Source organism: Lepidochelys kempii, chromosome 25 (assembly GCF_965140285.1).
Source record: "Lepidochelys kempii isolate rLepKem1 chromosome 25, rLepKem1.hap1, whole genome shotgun sequence".
Lineage (NCBI taxonomy): Eukaryota > Metazoa > Chordata > Testudines > Cheloniidae > Lepidochelys > Lepidochelys kempii.
In genome coordinates, this window is record NC_136404.1 from 15,049,559 (window position 1) to 15,064,658 (window position 15,100).

Below are 15,100 nucleotides of genomic sequence, written 5' to 3' on the forward strand. Positions count from 1 at the left end.
GACAGTAGTCAGGAGCTGTTCAACTACAGGCTGAGCAAGTGCAGAATGGTGGTAGAATGTGCATTTGGACATTTAAAAGCGCGCTGGCGCAGTTTACTAACTCGGTTAGACCTCAGCGAAACCAATATTCCCACTGTTATTACTGCTTGCTCTGTGCTCCACAATATCTGTGAGAGTAAGGGGGAGACGTTTATGGCGGGGTGGGAGGTTGAGGCAAATCGCCTGGCTGCTGGTTACATGCAGCCAGACACCAGGGCAGTTAGAAGAGCACAGGAGGGCGTGGTGCGCATCAGAGAAGCTTTGAAAACCAGTTTCATGACTGCCAGGCTACGGTGTGAAAGTTCTGTTTGTTTCTCCTTGATGAAACCCTCCGCCCCTTGGGTTCACTCTACTTCCCTATAAGCTAACCACCCTCCCCTCCTCCCTTCAGTCACCGCTTGCAGAGGAATAAAGTAATTGTTGCTTCACATTCATGCATTCTTTATTAATTCATCACACAAATAGGGGGATAACTGCCAAGGTAGCCCAGGAGGAGTGGTAGAGGAGAGAAGCACTGGGAGGGGTGGTGGAGGAGGGAATGACAAGGCCACACAGCACTTTAAAAGTTTAAAACTTTAGAACTTATTGAATGCCAGCCTTCTGTTGCTTGGGCAGTCCTCTGGGGTGGAGTGGCTGGGTGGCCGGAGGCCCCCCAACCATGTTCTTGGGCATCTGGGTGAGGAGGCTATGGAACTTGGGGAGAAGGGTGGTTGGTTACACAGGGGCTGTAGTGGCGGTCTGTGCTCCTGCTGCCTTTCCTGCAGCTCAACCATATGCTGGAGCATATTAGTTTGATCCTCCAGCAGCCTCAGCATTGAATCCTGCCTCCTCTCATCACACTGCTGCCACCTTTCAGCTTCAGCCCTCTCTTCAGCCCGCCGCCACTTACTCTCCTCAGCCTGCCACCTCTCCTCCCAGTCATTTTGTGCTTTCCTGCACTCTAACATTGTCTGCCTCCACGCATTCGTCTGTGCTATGTCAGTGTGGGAGGACAGCATGAGTTCAGAGAACATTTCATCACAAGTGCGTTTTTTTTGCCTTCTAATCTTCACTAGCCTCTGGGAAGGAGAAGATCCTGTGATCCTTGAAACACATGCAGCTGGTGGAGAAAAAAAAAGGGACAGCGGTATTTAAAAAGACACATTTTATAAAACAGTGGCTACACTCTTTCACGGTAAACCTTGCTGTTAACATTACATACATAGCACATGTGCTTTCGTTCCAAGGTCACATTTTGCCTTCCCCCACCACATGGCTAGCCCCTCCCCCCTTCCCCCTCTCCATGGCTAACAGCAGGGAACATTTCTGTTCAGCCACAGGCAAACAGCCCAGCAGGAACGGGCACCTCTGAATGTCCCCTTAAGAAAAGCACCCTATTTCAACCGGGTGACCATGAATGATATCACTCTCCTGAGGATAACACAGAGAGATAAAGAATGGATGTCGTTTGAATGACAGCAAACATACGCTGCAATGCTTTGTTCTACAATGATTCCCGAGTACGTGCTACTGGCCTGGTGTGGTAAAGTGTCCTACCATGGTGGACGGAATAAGGCTGCCCTCCTCAGAAACCTTTTGCAAAGGCTTTGGGAGTACATCCAGGAGAGCCGCAAATGCCAAGCAAATTAATCATTAAACATGCTTGCTTTTAAACCATGTATAGTATTTTAAAAGGTACACTCACCAGAGGTCCCTTCTCCACCTGGCAGGTCCCGGAGGCAGCCTTGGGTGGGTTCAGGGGGTACTGGCTCCAGGTCCAGGGTGAGAAACAGTTCCTGGCTGTCGGGAAAACCAGTTTATCTGCTTGCTTGCTTGCTGTGAGCTATCTACAACTTCATCATCATCATCTTCCTTGTCCCCAAAACCTGATTCCTTGTTGCCTCCATCTCCATTGAAGGAGTCAAACAACACGGCTGGGGTAGTGGTGGCTGAACTCCCTAAAATGGCATGCAGCTCATCATAGAAGCAGCATGTTTGGGGCTCTGACCCGGAGCGGCTGTTTGCCTCTCTGGTTTTCTGGTGGGCTTGCCTCGTCTCCTTAAGTTTCACGTGGCACTTTTTTGGGTCCCTGTTAAGGCGTCTGTCCTTCATGCCCTGGGAGATTTTGACAAAGGTTTTGGCATTTTGAAAACTGGAACCGAGTTCTGATAGCACGGATTCCTCTCCCCACACAGCGATCAGATCCCGTACCTCCCGTTCGGTCCATGCTGGAGCTCTTTTGCAATTCTGGGACTCCATCATGGTCACCTCTGCTGCTGAGCTCTGCACTCACCTACAGCTTGCCACGCTGGCCAAACAGGAAATTGAAATTCAAAAGTTCGCGGGCCTTTTCCTGTCTACCTGGCCAGTGCGTCAGAGTTGAGAGTGCTGTCCAGAGCAGTCACAATGGAGCACTCTGGGATAGCTCCCGGAGGCCAGTACCGTCTAATTGCGTCCACAATACCCCAGATTCGACCCAGCAAGGCCGATTTCAGCGCTAATCCCCTTCTTGGGGGTGGAGTAAGGAAATCAATTTTAAGAGCCCTTTAAGTCGAAAAAAAGGGCTTCGTCGTGTGGATGGGTGCAGGGTTAAATCGATTTAACGCTGCTAAATTCGACCTCAACTCCTAGTGTAGACCAGGGCTATGACTATGCTCCCACAGTGCTTTCCAGGGGTTTGTCTGCTTAAACGCCTGAGGCAGGAGGATCCCAGGTGCTGAGGGGGTGTCTCCGAAGGCATGTTGTAGCCTGCATCTCTCGGCGCACTTTGCAAAGAAGAAATGCCTCCATCCTCCCCAGGAAGGGATAGACACAAGAATCATTCGCCCTGCTGCGGGAATGCAGCCAGCTCGGAGCTGGGATGCAGCAGCTGTTTATACAGAAACCACTCCACCTGCCCCTGGAATGCAGCCACCTCTGGGGTGGGAGGCAGCAGCTGTTTAACAACCCCCGCCCCCCCGTCCCCGCCCCAGCAATGCCATGCAATGGTTTTAGGAAAGTAGTCAAGAAAAACACTGCACCCAGTTGAAACTACAAGGGGAATGTTAGCAAGTGCAAGGGGGATTTTAGGCAAAGGCAGGTACCAGGGTTGGAATCTGCTCAGTGCACGGCCCCCCAAGAAAGCACCAAGGGGTCATGGGAGACTGGAACAAGAGTTCGCTGTCACACCTTACCTAGAAGGGGCCACCTCCCCCAGCGCTGTGTCTCCGAGCCCTGTGCTGGGATGCTGACTCAGAGCGAGGACACCTGCTGAAGGCCCCAGCATCGCTCCCTGCAGCAAGAGGTGGTCTCTCCCCATCCCAACGCGGAGCAGGTCCGCACCTGCTTGTCTTGAATCAGCCAGGTGCACACGCCTGAATGACGCACGCAAAGGGCAGCAGGGGTTCAGCAAACAGCCAGCTCTCGCCCAGCAGCTCCGACTTCCCCGAACTCAGCCCTGCCACCGCAGCCGGCCAGCAGCTGCTCCACGCAGCTCCCAGAGGTGTTGCTGATGTTTTGAAGAACTGGAGGCTATGCTGACTCAGAGCACGGTGGCCACCGTTCCCAGGCCCTGCTTGCTAGAGTCACTTTCACAATGACTGGGGCAGTCGCGGCAGCCCTCCTCCTGCCGCTGCTCTCTGCTGTCCTTGCTCTTTCTGCTTGTGTGACCCAGCGCTCGTCCGGGCACCATCCCCTCCCGCTGGCTCCTGGCATGGCTCCCTGATGGTGCTGGCTGCGCAGTCCCCAGCTTCACCTTGGGACCGGGGGAAGGAAACACCGGCCTGCGGTCGGTCCGGTCTGATTTGCCTCCCAGTTGCCCCAAGCTGAGAGCAGGGCCCCCTTGTGCCAAGGCTGCCGAGACATGGTGGGAGGCAATATCTGCCCCTGGGAGCTCACAGGCTAAACGGACAAGACAAAAGAAGCGTTGTGATCTCCGGTTGACAGCAGGGGGGCCGAGGAAAGGAAAGCGTCAGTGACCGGCCCAAGGTTGCACAATCAGGCTGTGGCAGGGCTGGGGCTCTCCTGAGTCCCAGCTCAGTGCCTTTTCCATGCCGCCTATCTTTCCTGTGTGAGTGAGCCAGGCTCCTGCGCCTTGCTTGTCACCATAACGGCTGAGGTTAAGTCTACACTGCATACTACGCCCGGGCTCTGACTCAGGTGTGAGGCCAAGCCCCCTCTCATCCAGACACAAATCCGTCTGACTCGGGTCAGCAAGCCTGCTGGGGCAGCGGGAGGGATGGATCAGAGCCTGAGTCCCACAGAGAGTCAGGTCCAAGTCCTGTTGGTTTGCAGCACGGATGCAGCTCAAGCCGTGGACCCATGTCAGAAGGGCTGTGCAGTGCAGTGTGGATGCATGAGCACAGCTCTGAGACCCGGGTCCAGCCTCTGTAAGCCCAGGTTTACTATGAAGTGTGGACTTCCCCTGAGGGCTTCAAGTTCCCCCCGCCAGGTCTCCAACCCTGCAGGCTGACAGCTCCCATCCCCTGGACATTAAAACCCGCATGATCGGTTTGCCGTAGCCAAGGGCAGCATGGCCCAGCGGGTTGATGACTATTCCCAGCTCTGCCACCGACTCCCTGTGAGCGCGGGCCAGTCTTGTCCTGTTTGTCTGTCTTCTCTTTCTGGGACGCTCTGCGTGTCCATGCAGCACCCAGCCTAACGGGCCCTGATCCAGCGTGGGCCCTGCAGGGAGCTACTGAAATGCAGGGGATCAGCAGGTTACATGGGCACCACTCCCATGGACGGCTGCTGCCGCATGGCCCTGCCATGCTCTGCCAGCTGCTCCAGCCCCGAGCCTGAGGCCCACTCCCCGGCTGGCACAGACGCAGGTTAGATTTGGTGCTCTCCAGGCCTGTCCCAGCCCCTGGAGCTGCCCCTAGGAGTGGGGTGAAGCACGTGCCGGCGGGCGCAGGGGATGGGAGGATGGTTTCAGCCCAAAGGAACAAGGGACTGACCGTGCCCCACCTCCCTGATCCCTCGCTGGCACCCCTGGGCACTGCCGTGATAACGAAAGGACTTGCAAGCTGCTCCCCTTCCTTTGGAGGAGACGATGAAGCCCCTGGAGTTACGGACCCTGGGACACCTCTCAGCGGGGTGACCCCCCTCCCTGGCTATCCCAGGGCTAGGCTCCCTGCACACCCAGAGCTTTATCTGACCTGCAGGCCCCTCGCTATTCCATGCATGGGAGCCTCCCGTCTCTGAGTGATGCTGCCCCTTGGTCCCAACCTCCCCCCCCCGCCCCTATTCTCCTGCAAAGGTGACACTGAGCAGCCGTTCCCTGGCTGGGATAACAGGCTGCGGGGAGAGGGGAGCGTTAATGACAAGCTGCCATGAGCAGCAGGGGCTGGTTTGAGACCTGCAGTGACAGGCAGGGTGAGTCACTGCACAGACAGGTGGGGGTGGTGGGGGGATCCAGGAATGAGTCATCTGTAAAATAAACAAACATTTGATCTCATCGGAAGCTCCATCTCCTGCCCCCCCTTTCAGGGGAACTGACGCGCTAGCCGGAGAGGAGTGAATGCTCTGCACAAAGGGGTGAGCCTGGAAACACAACTTTGTGCATAAAGAGATGTATTCCCATGCATGTGTACATGGAGACGCACATGCATGAACACGTGTACAGAGACATGCATGCACACGCAGAGGTGGACACAGACATACATTAGTCCTATAATATAACAATCATCATGTTTATTACAGCAGGGCTAAGAACCAACCCAGAACAGGGCCCTGCCGCGCTAGGAGCTGGACAAACACAAAATAGCAGAAAGTCTCCACCCCAAAGCATTTCCAGCCCAGAGAACCATGTAATGGCAGCAAATGGCACCTTGGTGCCACAGTATTTGGGAGGGGATGGGGAGGGGGGGCAGGAGGAAGAAAGCCAGGGTGGAGTGATGCCGAGGTGAAGTGACTGAGGGACGGGGAGGGAGAGGGTTGGAGCACAGAGACCACCATGCAGGGCAGAGGAACTCCAGGCAAAACTGCCGAGAGTTCTTTGCATGGCCAGGGGTCTCAGGTTTGGCAGCTTCTGTTCCCCCCAGTTCTGGAGGAGAAGGGGCAGAGGTCCTAGTTTTCAGAGTGACAGGCTCTGCCTTACACAGGTCTGCTGTGTCTGTGGGACTGCTGGGACGAGGGGTGGCCTAGCTGGACCCCATTGTCCCCCATCCTCCCGACTGCAGCACTCCCTGGTTTGGCTCTTTCTGCAGCTGCTCCTAGCAGCTGGAGTCACTGGCTGGGAACGGTACACGTACATTGAGACATGTGCATCCCAGTGCCGGTGTGCATGGAGACACGTGCAAACATCCGTGCATGCACACACATGAACAGAGGCACACATGTGAGACACACAAGCACTCAGGCATGCATGTCACCCACCTGTACACAGAAACACGCACCTAGCCGCAGACACCCACAATCCCAGAGACCCGGCAGGGCCCCACCTAGGCCGCCGGCAGAGCCCCCGAGTGCGTGCTAATCTACTGAGCTGCTGGCTTCATATCATTGCCAGACAGGGTCCCCCAAAGGAACAGACATGTTCTCCCACAATGCACTGCAGAAGCACCCCTACAGTGGCGGCCGCTGGGGGGATGTGTCCCCAGCAGTCTTCGTGCCACCCACGACCGAGTAGAGCGCCAGGGTGTTGCAGCACCCCACCCAGCACCCATTCCCCCCCCCCGCAGTGTGACCGCTGCTCCTCGCAGAGGCAAGAGGGTGGGTCCCTCCAGCCCATCCAGCACAGATGCACCTTTACTGGCCATGACCCCAACCTGGCTGGGCACTGCTGGCATCTGACTCTCTGGCTGGCTTTGCCTTGCTGCCCCTCCGCACCTTCCCGCTGTGACAGATGGAGCCACAAAGTGCCTGCTGTGATTCCCGTCTCGCGCTTGGCTAGCTCCTGCCCGGCCGTCTGCACTGGTTGGACCCTGCAGCCCACATCCCAAGGCCCTGCACCTCCCTAGACACTGATCAAACGGAAAACACTGCCCCCCCCGGGGGAAGCCCTACTTCAGAGGGTTCAGTGGCAGCTGCGCGGACTTGCAAACACATTTCCTTGCTACATCCCCGGGGCCCCTGCACCCTCGCCCCACTGGGCAGGTACCGGGCCATCACGTCACGCACCTGGGCAGTTTGCCATGCACACAACTGGCCAGCCCCGCAGGGAGGAAATGCACCACGGGTGCGGCAACACGGCCCTGGCAGGCATGGATGTGAACACACGTGACACCCGCCTCTGTTCTGTGCAGCCTGGATCCCCCGCACGCACCATGCTAGGGGACACGCAAGCCCGGGCGCCGAGCGTCATTCTGAACCCACTCGCACACTGCTGGGATGAAAGCTTGACTCATCCCGGGCCCTGCTGCGGAGAGGCTGAACCGAGCTGCGTGTGCGTATGGCACTGGGCGTGCGGGAGGCAAAGAGAGGGTCTCCAGGCCTGGAGGAGGTGGAGGGGGTGGGGAAGGCCCTATCCCAGCTGCCCCTCTGGAGATCTGATGGAAATGCCAAGCTCACTGCACAGGACTGGGGGAGCTGCACAGCCTGGGGGACCCTGGCTCAATGAGCAGGCTCTGAGTACAGGGTGTCCAGCACCCCTGGAGCAGGGGATCCCCTGGATTTCCCCCCACAGGCAATGGAGCAGGCAGCAAGCTTCCCCCAGACACAGCCCCACAGCCAGAGGGCACAGGGCTGGGAGTACAGCCCGCAGCCATCCCGCTCCCGGGGGTCCCACGGGATATGGCCACTCCTCGGGGAGGAGCTGGGCAGACAGACCTGTTCATTACAGACTCCTGCCAGCTGGGCCCCGCAGGAAAGGCTTCCAGCCCCAGGATGTTCCCACCATGCAGGGGGCTGAAACCCAGCATCTTTGACAGGGAGATCCCAGGGGCAGGGAGGGACCATCTGTGTGCTGCATTTATGCAGCACCTGGCACGGCGTGACAGGGGTTCCTAGGTCCTGCCACCATACAGACAACATGGGCTCCCATGTAGACATACCCAGCTAGCTGTCATCTCTGAACTGCCACCATCGGAAGAATGATTGGATTTTCTGCTCCAAGATTTTGCTTCCAACAGGAACAGCTGCAAACTCCACCCCTTCAGCTCAGCCTTGGGACACACACCCCTCCCCAGTCGTTCCTTCCTGCAGGGGTAAGGGAATGGAATCCTGTCCATCCCTAGCTTTTTAACCTAGACAAGGAACAAAAGGAATCCTGCCTGTGGCCTTGGTCCATTACTAGATGGCAGTGGTAGAACTGTCAATAATAAGACAGAAGAGGCAGGAGTTCTCAATAAATATTTCTGTTCTGTATTTGGGAAAACAAATATAGTTCTATCACAAAGAAGATGAAACACTTTCCATTTCAACAGTGACTCAGGAGGATGCTAAACACCAGCTGCTAAAGTTACACATTTTAAGTTTAACATCAGCGGGTCCAGAGCATTTGCATCTAAGAGTTTTACAAGAGCTGGCCGAGGAGCTCACCACACCATAAGTCTTGGAACACTGGGGAAATTCCAGAGGACTGGGAGAAAGCTAACCTTATGTCAATGTTTAAAAAGGGTAAATGGGACAACTGGGTAATTATAGACTTGTCATCCTGACTTCGATCCCAGGCAACGACTGATAGTGGATTCAATTAATAAAGATTTTAAAAGGAGGTGAATACAATAAATACCAATCAACAGGGGTTTATGGAAAACAGATCTTGTCAAACTAACTTGATTGCTTTTTAAATAAGATTACAAGTCTGGCTGATAAAGGTCATGGCGTCCATGTAATCAGCTTAGACTTCTGTAAGACATTTGAGTTAGTACAGCAAGACATTTTGATTAAGAAACTACACAATCAACAAGGTACACCTGAAAAGGCTTCAGAACTGGCACACATTAACTGGATTAAAAACTGGCCAACTGATAGGTCTCAAAGCGTACTCGTAAACAGGGAATCATTGCCGGGCTGGTGTGTTTCCAGTGGGGTCCTGCAGGGATTGGTTCTTGGCTCTGCGCTGTTTAGCATTTTGATCAATTACCCAAAAGAAAATATAAAGTCATCACTGATAACATTTGCAGATGACACACAGCAATCTGGACCGTTTGGTAAGCCGGGACCAAGCAAACAATGGGCATTTCACTACAGCCGCATGTCAAGTTACACATCTAGGAACAAAGAATGTGGGCCACATTTACAAGATGGGGGACTATCCTGGGACCCAGAGGCTCCGAAAGAGACTTGAAATCATGGCGGGGGAATCCGCTGAACAGGAGCTCCCAATGCGACGCTGTGGCAAACACAGCTCATGTCACCCTGGGATGGACCCACGGGGATCTCAGGCCGGACAAGGATTACCTCTGCATTTGGCGCCGAGACTGGGCTACCAGGTCCAATTCTGGTGCCCACAATGCAAGAGGGAGGTAGATCCGATGGAGCCGGTTCAGAGAAGAGACACAAGCACGACGACAGGGTTAGGAAACCTGCTGCACAACGAGAGACTCCAGGAGCCGAGTCTGTGGAGCTGAACGAAGAGGTGAGGTGGCAAAGTTCTCCCCATGGTGCCAACTTATAGCCCAACATGGCCCGACTCACCCTGCAACAGGGTCTCTGGTACTCAGGTGCACCTCGCACAGGGTCCAGGCTGTGCAGCTAAGATGCTCTCCAGTTCCACCCCTTCCCAGGGGAGGAGGAAGTGCCAAGACAAAAGGAGATCCCCCAGCCAGCCTCCGGTGGGACCCTCCCTTCCCTTCCCTTCAGGAACCCTCTTCCCATGTCCAGTCAGTCTTTGCTGTCCCAGTTGCCCCCCAAGCTTCCCTCACAGAAAGACAGGAGGGGCTAGGTCTGATCTCCTCCCTCCTTGGCCACCAACTAAGCTAAGCCCTGAGGGCTCCCCTCCAGCAGGTGAAGCTAGCAGGGCCAGGTGCAATGGGTCCCTGGGCCTTCCTTAACCCCCTCCTGTCCGGGGTGGGATTTGTCCATCTGACGAGGAGGGTGGGGGAACAGCAGTTTGCTAATAGAGGGCTCTTCAGTCTGGCACACAAAAGTCTAGCGAGAACCAATGGCTGGATGTTCAAGCTAGACACATTTGGACTAGAAAGAAGGGGCATAATTCTAACACTGAGGGTAATTAACCATTGGGACGACTTACCTAGGGCCACAGTGGATTCATCATCACTGGCCATTTTAAAATCAAGATTGGAGGTTTTCCTAAAAGACCAGGCATTAGCTGAGGGAAGCCCCCTGCCCTGTGCTATACACAGGGTGGTCAGACTTGATGACCTCAGTTGTCCCTTCTGGCCTTGGGAAGGAGAACTCGGGTGCTGCCTGGACACATTTGTGTGTGTTACTGAGCATGTGAGCGTCTGTGGGTGTCCCCACCCCTGGCCCAAGCCAAAATGTCAGAAATAGTTTGTGGCGATGCTGGGAAGAAGGGTCGGTTCTTTTTTTCTTTTCTTTTTTTTTCAGTTTGTTTTGGTTTGTGGCTTGGCTGCAGTTCTGAGGGGTCACCGGATCCGAGTGACTGAGCAGGGTGTGTGCGAAGGAGCATGTGCTGTCTGAGTGTACGGCTGGGCGTGCTTGGGATCGCTGGAAAAGTGGCTAACTGGGAGTGGAGCGTGGTACAGCCCGTCTGGGAGTCAGGCACCAGAGAGGCTGCTGGGAAAATTCCTCAGCAACTCACACATTGCAGCCCAGGCCTTCCGCAGGGGTGCCCATCACCACGTTATCCAGCCAGCATAGAGGACCACGTTGCTTCTGCCCAACAAAGGATTCCCCCCTTTCCTGCAGCTTTCCCAGCGGGATCAACAGAGCAAGGGAAAAAGGAAAAGAATGAGGAAAACCTGCCTGATCCTTCCGGGGATGGGGGAGGGATCTGACCCAAACCCATTTGTGCCTTCCTAATACTGAGGTTCCCTGGGATGGGGAGAGGAGAGTGGGGAGCTATGGGAGAAGATGCAGGGAAGCCAGCCAGGCTAAGAAATCATGTCTGTCTCTCCCTTTCTGCTAAAGAAAAACACATACTCCCCAAATGTCCTTCCTCCTCCCCAGTGGGGTGGATCTGGATTCACTCCTGACCTTTCACGGCAGCTCATACGCCAACCATTCCAGACCATCCCTCCAATGGGCTGGCCTGACTGTCATTCACCGTACCTCTGTCCTGGCGGCAGGCTCTAGTGAGTGGGGAATTGGCGTGTCAAGACAGTCCCTGCCCCAAAGAGCTTCCAGTCAAGGCATTTTACAGATGGGGAAACCAAGGCACAAAACGATGAAATGCCTTGCCTAAGGAGAGAGCCAGAAATAGACAACTCCCCCCCCTCCACAATTGCCTGAGGGCCCAGACGTGTGTTTTAACACAAAGCCAGCCTGTTCTCACCTGCCCCACCTTGGGAGAGTCCTTGAACAAACCCTGGATAATAGGGACACTGCTGCTGAGGTTTTCCCATTAACACCTGATAAGGACCCCTCCCATCTCCCCATTAGGAGTCAGTGGAGGGAAGCAGATAAGCACAGGGAGAGGGGCAAAGTCTTGCCCTGGATTCTGTTAAGCAACAGGGAACAGGCTGCATGGGACGTGAGGGGTTAATGTCAGAGGTACTGGGGCATGCGTTAGAAATGGCATTCTGTCATATATTTCTAGAGCAGAGGGAGTGTGGCCTAGTGGTTGGAGCAATGGCCTGGGAGCCAGGACTCCTGGGTTCTATGCCCAGCTCTAGGAAGGAAGTGATGTCTAGTGATTACAGCTGGGAGTCAGGACTCCTGGGTTCTATCTGCAGCTCTGCCATCAAATGGCTGAGTCACATTTGGTGAGTCATGTCTCTTTGTGACTCAGTTTCCCCATTTGTCAGACAAGGACACTGACCCACCTCACAGGGGGCCGGGAGGCTCCATTGGTTAATATGGGTGAGGAGTTTTGAGATAGGCTGATAAGAGATTCCAGAGAAGGGGCAAGGAAGGGATGGTGTTTGGGGGGGGGATGTGGCCAGTGAGATGATGCCACAGCAGTTGGGGGCCGGGGGTGAGGAAGGCACTTATGTTAATAAAATGATGGAGGATGTTTGTAACATTAGCATCTACAGCTGAGCTCAGGGCCCCATGGTGCCAGGTGCTGCACAGACACAGTACGAGAGACAGCCCTTGCCCAAAGAGCTCACAGCCTGAATAGACAAAGCGTGGGAGGGGAAACTGAGGCACAGAGAGGGGCAGGGTTACACAATAGGTAGTGGCAGAGCCAGAGAGAACCCAGGTCTCCCAGGGCAGTGCCCTATCTGTATGATGACCTCCAATTCGGCTCCCACTGACACCTGCGCAGTGACTGGGACAGGGCTTGGATCTCGGCAGGTCAGATTCCCCTGCCACTGAGCAGATAACCCCAGAGCTGTGCAGCAGGCCAGAGACAGGCAGACGCTCTGCCTGGAAGGGTTCACTCACCGTTCAAACACCTGGGCTGGCCAGGGATGCTCTGACTCATCTGAGCAGCTGCCATCTCTCCAGGCAGTTTCCTTTCAGGGCCTTTAAATAGCAAGTGTTGCTGTGGGGAGAAATTGACGTTAGAATAGTGAGAGTCCTGAGTCCCTCTCCCCATGTACACCGCACCCCACAAGTCCAGCTCTCTACTGGCTGAGCTAAAGGAGTAGCTCCATTGACCGGTGGTGGTAGTAGGCTGTTATCCTCTATGTGGTGCCTTTCCCAGCACGCCCCTGTTCTCATTGGCCAGAGGCTGCCGGGAGACTCAGCCTGCTGTGGTAGGGGAAATCTGGGGGGTCAGAGATCGCCACACGTTCCAGGGTGCAGCTAATGTGGGGCTCAGGCTGGCAAAGGGGAAGGAAGGAGAGTTCACGCCTTTTAAATTAAAGCTCTGGTTGCTATAGAGATTGGGCAAACTGTTTGGGCTGAGTCATGGAAACGGCCCTGCTGTGTGTGTCTTCAGGAGGGGCACTCCAGCTGTGCCAGGGGAGGGGGAGCAGCAATCCAGCTGTGCTGGGGGAGGGGGAGCAGGAATTCAGCTGTGCCAGGCTGCTCCCGTTATTGCCTCAGGGCTAGAAGGGCTCCCCCAGGAAGTTGCCCAGCCCAACAGCCCAAGCTCTTGGCATGTTGCAGCAAGGCCTCTTGGGCAATTCCCATCCTCGAGCCACGGTGCTTCTGCTCCTGCCATGTGAACCATTTCCCATCCCCATCACAATGCAGCCCCCTCTGGGCTGGAACCCAGCAGCTGTTTAACAACCTCACAAGAACAAAAGGCAATAGCTCCAGGTAGCATGTGAAAAAGGACACAAAGATTGTAATGAATTGATGAGGGGCACAGGGGCCTTCTCAGCTGCCATGGAGGCCACACATCACTTCACAGCAACAGCAGGAAAAGGGATCAGACCCTCCTGCTCCCAGAGCCCCTGCCTTGACATCTGAGCTAAAGGAGAATCCCCATCAACAGTGTGCAGTATAGGGCTAATGACACACAACATTGCCATTCTCATTCCAACCAGCAGAGGTGTGCACGCTCCCTCACCCCTTAGCCGGCTCATTGCAATACCATCCTCGGGGGAGGGGGTCACTGAGCTTGGCAGAACATAGTTGCCAGGGGACTGGTTCATAGTTGCCCTGAAACCCCCTTTACTCCAGCTGGGGTGGTACAAAGGGGTAATAATGATCCCCTCCACCCTAGGAATACCCCAAGCACAGAGAACCCCTATACCTAGCTCCACAGTGGGGCATGCCAGGACACAGACTGGCACCTTCCCCACCTTATGAAGACATGGCCCTTCTCAGCCTCACCGGGACCTTGGCTTTATCAGCTGGCCACAATCTTTGCACCTTTTCAAATCCAGCTGCTTCGTGACTTCAGGCTGCCTGGCATCACGCGGCAGGGCGGGTCTGGGGAGTGACAGGGTATTAAAAACCAAAGTCCTGAGCCCTAAAGATTATACAGCACTGACTCCTCCAAGTGCTTTTCCCCTGGGCAGACCCCAACTCAGGCCAGGACGGCCTGCTTCCCTAAGTGCCTCCCCAAAGTTTCACCCGGAGAATTCCCTTCTGACCCCACCTGCTCCAGCTATGTGAGAGAGCCCGAATCCCATGCCATTTACACCAGCATAAATCTGGAGCAGGCAATGGCTGAAGGAACACGCTGAAGGAACACGCAAACGGGGGTGACTGAGAGAATCCCCCCCCCCACACACACACATCCAACAACATTTAGAGAGAGTTTATGAGCCATAACATGGGGCTATGCTATGCCATGGGGAAAGGGATAGCTCAGTGGTTTGAGTATTGGCCTGCTAAACCCAGGGTTGTGATTTCAATCCTTGAGGGGGCCATTTTGGGATCTGGGGCAAAAATTGGGGATTGGTCCTGCTTTGAGCAGGGTGTTGGACTAGATGACCTCCTGAGGTCCCTTCTGACCCTGATATTCTATGATTCTATGCAAAGAGCGGCCCTAGGATGGACAGAGACAAACAAACCCTGTTGGTGCCCCAAGCGACATCTGGGTGGCACAGGAAGGAGTCAGAAATCCTTCGCAACACCAGCGAGGTCAGCAGGGTCACTTGTGCCTTCTACTGGTGCCCGGGAGGTGAGAATCCATCCAGGATCTGGGGGTCCCAGCTGGAGAGACAGGTCCGTGTAAACAGAAGGACGTTATTTATTAAGGATTAGTGCAAAATTCCAAACTGCAGCTCTTTGCATCCAGGCTGAGAAACATCCTAAAATGTCCCAGTTCTGGGGGAATTCAGCTTGAGGGGAGGGAATCAGACTCATCTCTAGCTAATATTAGTAGGTAGCTACATTATTAGCCATTAATTATCGGGTCAAACTCATCTCTGCCTGTTGTTCCCAGTGCTTTATATTATTAACCTTAATTATGGGGTCAGGCACATCTGTGGCTATTGTTAATTGTTAGTGATAATAATTATTATTAGCCAGCAGTTCCTGGAACTGAAGTAGGGCAGAAAACGACAAAGCCGGCCAGCAGAGAAACCTGCAGCTACGACAAGAGAAAGGGGCCTGATCTCCCTGACCGAGGCAGCAGAACAGGGGGACACGGGCTGAATGAATCACACCGCAGCTTGGGCTGGTATCTGGACAAAAGCAGAGATTCCAGACAAAGGAAACAAGGCCTGGACTT

General features: G+C 54.7%; 1 long non-coding RNA gene across 1 annotated transcript; it reads right to left on the reverse strand.

The window, feature by feature from the left end:
- Nucleotides 1–480: 480 nt before the first annotated feature.
- On the reverse strand, nt 481–3,558 carry LOC140903172 (uncharacterized). The gene is made up of 3 exons (XR_012156175.1): nt 3,192–3,558; nt 1,724–1,818; nt 481–1,138 (listed from the first exon to the last, which is right to left on the reverse strand). It is a non-coding gene; the product is annotated as an uncharacterized LOC140903172 (long non-coding RNA).
- Nucleotides 3,559–15,100: the final 11,542 nt, after the last annotated feature.